At 40.6% G+C, this 9,725-nt stretch overlaps 1 pseudogene; it reads left to right on the top strand.

Moving 5' to 3' along the window:
- The first annotated feature begins 1,628 nt into the window (after positions 1 to 1,628).
- On the top strand, positions 1,629 to 3,601 carry LOC146812917 (E3 SUMO-protein ligase KIAA1586-like; annotated as a pseudogene).
- Positions 3,602 to 9,725: the final 6,124 nt, after the last annotated feature.

Genomic DNA, 9,725 nt, shown 5'->3' on the forward strand with positions numbered 1-9,725 from the left:
AAAACCATCAGATTATGCGGGAGATGTATCATGTGAAAAAATACGGCAGAGCTATAATTATGTGGAAAACATCTGCAAACTAGGATATTTTACCATTCATGTTTGAACATCTAATGCTGGCCTTGTGCATGCTGCGTGAAGCACATAAAAAAAACATAGGACTACAACTTTGCTTTGCTCGAGTGTCACTGAATGGCGTAGTCAACAGTGCCCCCAGCACAGAAAACACTGACAGTGAGGTACAAGTGTTAATAAAATGTAACTATTATGCACACACTGCCTCAGATAACTAAAATGCATTTTTCTAGAACGTATCAACTTATTATGTTCCATGTCTTGTTTACCAGCTGCTATAAGATGTGTACTGCAGTAAGACATCTAGGGGGTTGACTTGGCCTTTCAAGAAGGCCCAACTTTATGAGAAGGTGCAGGAATGGGCAGCAGAGCACAATAGTTAGAACAGTGGTCTTTAAACCAGGGTTTACTGGTGTCTAACAGTTTTTTTTGTCCCTGAACTTAGTTATGGAACAATTTAAAATTGAGCAGTTCCCATTCTGTAGATACCAGTGCAAAATGATCATTATTTTCTAGCAAATTCATGCTAACTTTTATTTAACATTCCCTTCTTTATTTGAAAGATTTCTCAGATCGTGCTGTTGCAGACACTCACCAGAAACCGGATGAGGGTGTTTCTGTTCTCAAACTAGAAAGACAGGTCATCATCAAACAACGGCACTGCAAGGCCATAGAGGGATCAGGTTTACTGCTAGATCGGAGCCAAATCAGTGTCACTGCATAGGCCACAAAGCACAGTTGTCACAGAATCTCGGAAGTTGGCGTGCTTCCTAAATCTCTTCCGCCTGCCACATAAATTGCTGCTTACCCAGAAGCTTCGCAGTATTCGACTTTCTTTAAACCAACGTAAAGTTTTAAAGAGGTAAAGAGCCTCAGCCAGGTTCTGAGACTATTCAATCTATTCCCTCACATTTATTGGGACCTGCTCATTGATACAAACAATGTAGCATTTAATTCCCCCATTATTCCATTGCATAAATGCATGTAAAAATATTTTTCAAGTAAATGCCTTAAGTGTGGGCTGACACATTTTAATTAACACCTTAGTTTTCATTGTCAAAAGGCTAATTTTCAATATAGTGTTTACCGTGGGATTAAAAAATGACATGGACTCTTTCTTAAATTGTCTTGTGGAAAATCCCAATTTGTACCGGCAGCCAGCATTTAAAATAAATCATGAGTTATGGTACAGTGCTTATTTTAAAATGTATGTATTTACACAATTATTTATGCAGATGCTTCAGTGGCTGCAGAAGAAAAATGCTCCAGCCACATCTCGCGAAACACGCAAGTCCCCAGGCTCCAGTTCGGAAGGAGCAATGGCAAATGAAAATCAGGGTTTTGAAAGGCAAACAAGTGAAAGTGGCAGGATGCCCGTGAAGAGGAGAAGAGTCGATTCTGAAGACGAAGTATTGTTAGATGGCTGTGGCACTAACGACAGTCACATACTCCTCCAAGGAAATGTGGTGGAGAGTGTGGATCAAATTGATCACCCAGCCTGCTGGTCTTCGGAACAACTTGAAATCAAACGTACAGAGTATCCATGACTCTTATTTTCCAAAGGCAAGCTTGGATGTAAAGTGTGCAGGAAGGTAAATCTTAAAACAGAAACAAGTCAAGGTGTGCATCTTTCCATGGAATGGGTAGATTGCTTGGTCATCCCATATGGCCCTTCTCAAGACAAGCAGTTAATTTCTCTGAGGAAATGTTTTTTCGTCATAAGAATAGCTCATGTCATCTTAAGGCACTAGCTATTTTAGAACAGAGGGCCCGTGAAAGTATTCCACAGTACAATTTGAAAATGCAAATGAAAGTACAGGAAGAGACATGCCGTGTATTCAGAACTGCATACAAAATAGGCAAACATGAGCGCCCTTTTTCTGATATGCCGTTAGATATTGATGTTCAAAAGATGAATGGTGCAGACTTGCGCAGAGTCTTGCATTCAGATCACAGCTGCGCTGACATAATAGACCATATTGCTGCTACAATGAGGTTAAGGCTGATTGATTGTATCTTGCAGAATGAATCAAAAATAAGCCTCATGATAGATGAATCTACCACAGTTAGTAAATTGACCACACTAATTGTCTGTGTAAGAGCATGTATTGATAAACACAATGAGCCACTGACCTTTTTCTTAGACCTTGTTGAGTTGCCAAGCACAGCAGCAGATATAATCTTAGATACCTTACTTGCATGCTTAGAGAGACATGGTTTTACTGATGAGTATTTAAAAAGTAATTTGGTTCAGCTTGTAACAGATGGTGCTTCCAATATGATAGGTAGGAAATCCGGTGTGGCAACTCTTCTGAAACTGAAATATTCACAGTTGAGTGTATGGCACTGTGCTAACCACAAGCTGGAGCTTGCTGTGGGTGATGTTTGTAAAGAAGTCGCAGGCATTAATCAGCTCAAAGTTTTTTTTGATAAACTATATACCACCTACCATGCCGCTCCGAAAAATCAGAGAGAGCTTGGGGAATGTGCTCTGGAGGTAGAAGTAAGACTTCTGGCAATTGGAAAGGTGCTAGATGTACGTTGGGTGTCCTCAAGTGAAAGATCTGTGAGAGCTGGTTGGAATAACTACAAAGCACTTAGTAAACATTTCATGGAATCATCAGAAGACTCAAAGAGGAGTGACATTGAGCAGAGGAAATATGCTGGTTTAAACCGTTTATTAACCTCCCTGGTGTTTGTTGAAAATATGGGCATTTTATATGATGCTCTCACAGAATTGGGTGACCTATCCAGAAGGCTGCAGCGGCGTGATATGACCATATGTGAGGCCGATCGTTCAATACAGATGCAGATTTTAGTGTTTGAATCAATGGCTGATTCACCTGGGCCCTTTGCTACAACTGCATTAGATGCTGCTGAACGGATGCAGTTTGCTGGTGTAGGACTGCAACAGAACAAAGGCTGTGTTAGCATCAATAGGGCACAGTTCTTTAGGAGCTTAGCAAATAACCTGCGAAAAAGGATGACAATGTCTAATGCATCAAATGTTTCTAGATGCACAACCACAAACAATGATGACATAGAATACAAAGAGTTTATACATAGAATGAAACTCCTACAACCAGTTTATTGGCCAGATCCAGTAGACATCTTATACGGTGAGGGAGAATTACAAAACCTTTGTAGCAGGTTGCATGTATTTGATACCAGGCAGTACATCCTTGGTTTTAGAGAGTACAAACAAAATAAAAATTGCATCCCTGAAAGCCTGAAACCATTAATGCACATTATAAACACCTTTTGTACCTCAACTGCTGAATGTGAACGGGGCTTTAGTGTAATGAACGATGTGCTCACACCACTGCGGAACAGAATATCAATCAATCGTCTGTCTTCTATAATGTTCATAAATATCGTGGGGCCACCTGTCATAGGATTAAAACCTGAATTTTATGTTCAGAAATGGTTAGAAAAAGGGAGGAGAAGTGCAGATGAAAGAAACTGCATGGCTCGGAGACAAATGGCTTATGATTCCACTTATAAGCGTATTTGGAATATTCTGTGATTGGAAACATGTCTCACATTGTAAATGAATTAAATATAAACAACTTATATATTAAACCTCAAATAAACATGTTTATTGATTCTTTGAATTAAATAAACGTTATAAGCTGTAACTGGTCAGTGAAATGCCAAACGTTCAAAAATTGGTATGTTTTGCTATTTCTAGCCACACCTCCGACTCCGCCCACTAATCCAACCCTCTGCTTATTCCTGACCCCTGAGTCTCCGCCCACAGTTCCCCTACTTTTTTTTCCCCACTTCGACCACTGCCCCGATCTGACCTGGTGTTCTGAGCTGAGGTGCGGCCTCAGCACACGGGTCAGAGAAGCGACTGTACACGCCCCGCTCCCCTCCCGGGACCAGCCCTGCATCGAGGCAAACGTTGCAAATAAAGCAGCAAAATATTGTACATTGGCATGCAAGTTTATTTCATGATCGTATTTGTATTTTACAAATCAATGCTATTTACTGCATAAGAGAAAAGCAAACCGAAGACATTTACAGTTTATAAAGATAAACAAATGTACGAACAAAAACAAAACAATAAAGGTGTTGAAACAAAACACTTCGTGAGAGGCAGACGTTTTGGGGGAAGAATCCACGCACAAAACACGTAACCTCGATTGAATATTGTGTTATGGGATGGTAACGCCCCCCCCCCTCTTCGTTGTTAACGTAAACAATATGTAGACTGACCGGTTATTTAAACATACACATCCCACTGAAAGCGCGCACATCGCACTTTATGAAACTAGAATTTCAATATTCAGTAAAATAAATGCAGCAACATGCACAAGGCGCTATGTAAAGCCAAGTTTTCTGTGAGCTAGTAAACAAAGGCATCGTGGCTGTGGTCCAACGCTCGGCTTATGGTGCAGTTCAGTAATTAGAATTTAAATATTTTTTATAATGTAACAATATCGACCGCTGTAACTGTAAGGAGCTACTAAACGCCATATATCCGGGCTCAGACACCACAGATGTGAAACGCTCCGGTTCTGATGTGAATTCATAAGTTTCAGTATTCAGTAACGTACAAGCACACCAACCCCCATAAGGCGCTGTTAAAACTTTGTTTTGGCGCAGTATACACAAGCATCGGACAGTTACACAAGGGCTGGGGTCTAACGCTCCGGGTCGGGCATTTAGATATAATTTACATATTAAACAATAAAACTACACCACCCTCCACTTGGAGCTATCAAAAACCTTGTTTGTTGCCCCCTTTTAGAAACAAGCCTCGGACATACATACAGCGGCAGATGCAGGGCTTTAATTAAGATGAAAAAACTAGGGGGAGTGGGGGGTCTCTCAAAGGGGCGTGGCCGATGTAATTAAGGGCGTGGCTTAAAAACAGGTACGGTAAAAATCTGTGCTTAGCATAGCGTGCCGTCCGACTTGTATTTTTTTTTTTTAGTGCAAAAAGAACATTTTAATGATAGAAGCAAAGGTATCAATACAGAAGTCATAACAATAAATTCATGGCCAAAACAATACAATAAATTCATGTCAAAACAATGCAATAAATTCATGTCAAAACATTACAATAGGTTGCACTACTCAAAATGACATCGGACTTGTGAATAATAAATAAACCATTAATACATAGAAATTAAATCATATAAGTATTAAAGTTATAAAGAAATCTGGGAACGCACAAGGGATTCAAGGGGGTTTCAGAACCTCTTGCTGAGACGGTTTTAGCTGGGAACATTTTTTGGCGCACATGTCAAGGTAAAGTGTAACAGGGGACCAAAGGTCCAAACGCTTCACTGCCATCTGTATAGGATGTACAAAGGAGGTGTCCAACCTATGATTGTGGCAAACAGCATACCACCATGCCTTATAAGAAATTTTTGTAAAATCCTTCCAATTCACAGTGATCTGCTGAAAGGCAGCCGCCAACAACAAATCAATAATTTTAATATTAACTGTAACATTCTCCCAGCACGGTGAAAGACTCCCTAGGAAAACATGGGAGATAGAAAAGGAAAATGTAGTATCAAAAATTAGATTAATTTGGGACCAGACTTGCTTCCAAAAGCTGTCGACAAGAGGGCATAAAAATAACATATGCAGTAAATCAGCCTTTGGGGAGGAGCATGACCAACAAATATCTGGAGTAGTCGCAAATCTGCTACTCAAAGCACTCGGAGTGAATAAAAGTCGATTGTACACAAAAAACAACATTTGTGTTATGTTAGCTGCTCTAGAGGATTTGCGCAATTTAAGCCATATATTATTCCAAAGAGATGCTGGCCACGAGAGTTGAAAATCTCCTTCCCATGCTTCTTCCATTTTAGATTTCTGCCTGATGATGTCCTTCCCTTGTAAATACTTGTAGATACTAGAGGCCGAGGGTTTAGTTTTAAGTAGGGAAGAAAGTTGTGAAGAGGGAGTCTGGGAGGTAGAGGCACTGGGTGTAGTGGATAATTGGTCGAACCTATCCATCACAGCCAACTTGAGTAAATTATATTTATGTATGAATGAGGCAGATAAGTTGAACAGTTGTCTGAGTGAATGAAAGGCTAAAAAACTTGAATTTGAGAATAACTGATGTATCCATATTAAGCCTTTCCGTCGCCAAGTCTTCCAATAAATTGGTTTATTGCGGATAACTAGGTCTTTATTATGCCATATTGTCGAACTCAGGAAGTAGTCAATAGTGTTAGGGGGGAGAGGGTGTGGAAGCCAGAAGTTTAGAAGTCAGTTTAATTATGGGAGTGGACACCGCCTGCGGTTTGCGCGAGAAGGAAAGGTATTCAGAGAAGGAAAAGGGAGATAGGAAAAGACGTTCAATTGTGATCCATAATGGGCATTCCTCCGAGGGGTCGAGCAACCAAAGTGAAGCCTGACGCAGAAGAAAAGCCCTTTGATAAACCTGAAAATCGGGAAAGTTACATCCCCCCTCTGTTTTAGGACGCATTAATTTAGCTAGAGACATTCGAGGCCTCTTTGAGTTCCACAAAAATGAGGAAAGGGTGGAATTGATATTTTTGAAGAATTTGGCAGGGATGGGAACTGGAATGTTAGAAATGGTGTACAGTACAATAGGTGACAACATCATCTTGATAGTGTCCAAGCGACCCCACCATGATAAGTAAAGGGGGTGCCACCTGGACGCTAAGTCAGCAATTTTCTGTATACATTTATCTAAGCATAACGCCACCGTATCTGATATTGAAGGGGTAACGTGCATACCTAGATACTTAATATGGGAGGGACTCCAGGTGAAATTTGAGGCGCTAAAGTCCCCAGGAATGGAGTCACTAGGATTGGACATAAAAAGTAAGATGTCGTCAGCGTAAGCAGCTAATTTAATGTGAGTGTTTACTGATTGGAAGCCATATAAATTTGGATTTTGACGTAGCTTAGAAAGAAAAGGCTCCAAGGCTAAATTAAAAAGGAAAGGAGAAAGAGGGCAGCCCTGATGGACTCCCCTGCCTAATTCGAAAAACGAGGAGATCAAGCTATTAGCGCAAATAGCCGCCCGTGGATTGGAGTAAAGGAGAGAGATCAAGGATACGAACTTGGGACCAAAACCAAACCAACTAAGAGTATGGAACAAATAGGTTCATTCAACCCTGTCAAATGCTTTCTCAGCATCAAGTGCAATTGCCGCAAGGGAGTGTTTTAAGGATGAAGATTTAGACAGAATGTTAAAAAGTAGTCTTGTATTGTCCGTTATAAATCTGCCCTTGACAAATCCAGATTGTTCCTTACCTAATAGATCAGGCAGATAGGAATCTAGACGTATGGCTAAGGCTTTGGAAATTTTTTTATAATTAATATTTACCAGGGAGATGGGTCTGTAATTTTTGCAATACCTATGATCCTTGCCTTCCTTCGGTATGAGACAAATGTGTGCATCTGAAAAAGACCCTGAAGAGCTACCCAATGTATTAAAGAAAGTTATTAGAGAATGTAGCTTGGGCAACATAAGTTTGGAAAAGTGCTGATAAAATTCTACCGTAAAGCCATCAGGCCCAGGCGCCTTGTCTTTTTTAAGTTGCTGAAGAGCCTTTGATAATTCTTGCTGCGTTAGGTCTAACTCCAGAGGAGTCAGATCCAGCAAAGTGTGAGGGGGCCTTTGGAGATTCGAGAAAAAATGAGATAAAGAATGAGCAGAGGGTTGAGACTCCGAGGCGTAGAGGGATTTGTAAAAGAGAGAAAATTTGTTCAGAATATCGGCATCTTTAAATTTTAAGTCCGAACGATCGTCATAAATAGACTCAATGTTAAGTTTATTGTGTTTAACCTTTAAGTAATTAGCCAGTATTTTCCCTGCCTTATTTTTACCCCCATAAAATTTGGCACTGGATTTTAATAAATATAATGAAGCGTCCTCCGATGATTTCTTGTTAAATTTCAATTTAGCATTAATGAGAGCTGTAAGGGACTGTTTTGAATGCGAGGTGTAAAAAGAGTGCTCCAGTTTTTTGATGTCCTGTAAAAGGTCCTTAGTGAATTTACGTGAGATTTTCCGCCTCTTAGCAACGAAGCCAATAATAAAATCCCTCGCTGAGGCTTTAAAAGCATCCCATATAGTTGAGAGGGGCATAGAGTGGGTTTGATTCAACATAAAAAACTCATCAAAAAATGTGATAAAAGAGGCAGTGAATTTAGGGTCCAGGAGGAGGGCATTGTTAAACCGCCACCTTTTGGAACCTGTAGCCTTAGGCAGAATCGCCAGACCAATTGAAACGGGGGCATGATCAGACAGTAAAATAGGACCAATTTCCGCATGTGTAAGGGTTTGTGAGATGGAGTGGGAAACAAAAACATAATCAATTCTTGACTGAGTTTGATGTGATGGGGAATAGAAAGTATACTCTCTGGTGGTCGGGTTACAGAGATGCCAAGTGTCCAAAAGCTTGTGCTGGGATACAACTCGTACAAATGATTTCTGCGGCTTGTTAGGAATATAGGAAACTCTGGAGTTCCTATCTATAAACGGGTCACAAACCTGGTTACAGTCGCCAGCCAAAATAAAATTATCCTCCATGCAGAGAGCAATCTGCCCAGCCAGCGTGGACCAAAAAGAAGGCTCTCCACATGTAGGGGCGTAGACGTTAAAAAGAGAAACAGGAACACCCTTCAAGGACAATTTAACATTCAACCATCTTCCATTAACATCTGAGGCTTGAGCCAGTAATGAAAGCGGAAGGGACTTGTGGCAAAGAATCATCACCCCATTCCGTTTACCATCACCAGGGGAAAAGAAAACTTCCCCAACCCAGCCCCTTTTCATCTTTAATGATTCAGCATCGGAGAGGTGAGTTTCTTGCAAAAAAACAATATCCGCATCTAGCTTGGCTAGGTGGGTCAGGATTCTTTGCCGCTTAATGGGAGAATTTAAACCCTTAACGTTCCATGTAACCAATTTCAAAGACATAAGTGTTCAAAAATAGCACAAAATGCAACCATAAAGCAAAAGTCCGATGCAGTGCAAGACCAGTATAGGATAGAAAAGAGGTGCGGCAAAAAAGAAGCAATTTGTCTAGAGACATAGAAAATATGAGAAGACAAGTCAAATAGCCAGAGCAGAGAAAGATAATCAGAGATCATGACATGAAAGGGGGTAGGCCAGATGGAAAGATAGTAAAGAAGTAAAAAGTAATTATGACCGAGAAAGTAGTCAGCAAGAATAGATAGGGTGAAATGAATAGACGAGGAACATCTGCTGACGAAGAACTACACACAATCAAAAAAGGACAAAGAGCAAAAAACATACAAGAGAAAATGACTAAGGGAAGATGAAAAGGAAACATACCTACAAAAGAAGAATCAGGAGTATGCGGGGGGGGGGTGAGGCCACAAGGAGTAGGCAGCGCATCTGGGGTCAGCCGAGCGGAGAATCGGGGAGAAATCACAATACAACGATGAATATCTGTTGAGACAACATAAAAAATTATCCTATAAAGTCAACAATGAAACAGATGAATCCACCATACAGTGAGTTAGGCAGAGCCACAAGAAACCCACAATAACGATGAAAAAGCTAAATATGAGAAAGCAACTTCATAAAAACGACATCAAGGCAATCAGAATGTATCAGGGAAAGACATCTGCAGACTTTAAATGTGAGAAGAGGACCTGCGGAGTCTGAGGAACCTGCACAAGAG

Source organism: Triturus cristatus, chromosome 7 (assembly GCF_964204655.1).
Source record: "Triturus cristatus chromosome 7, aTriCri1.1, whole genome shotgun sequence".
NCBI classification, from domain to species: Eukaryota; Metazoa; Chordata; class Amphibia; order Caudata; family Salamandridae; genus Triturus; species Triturus cristatus.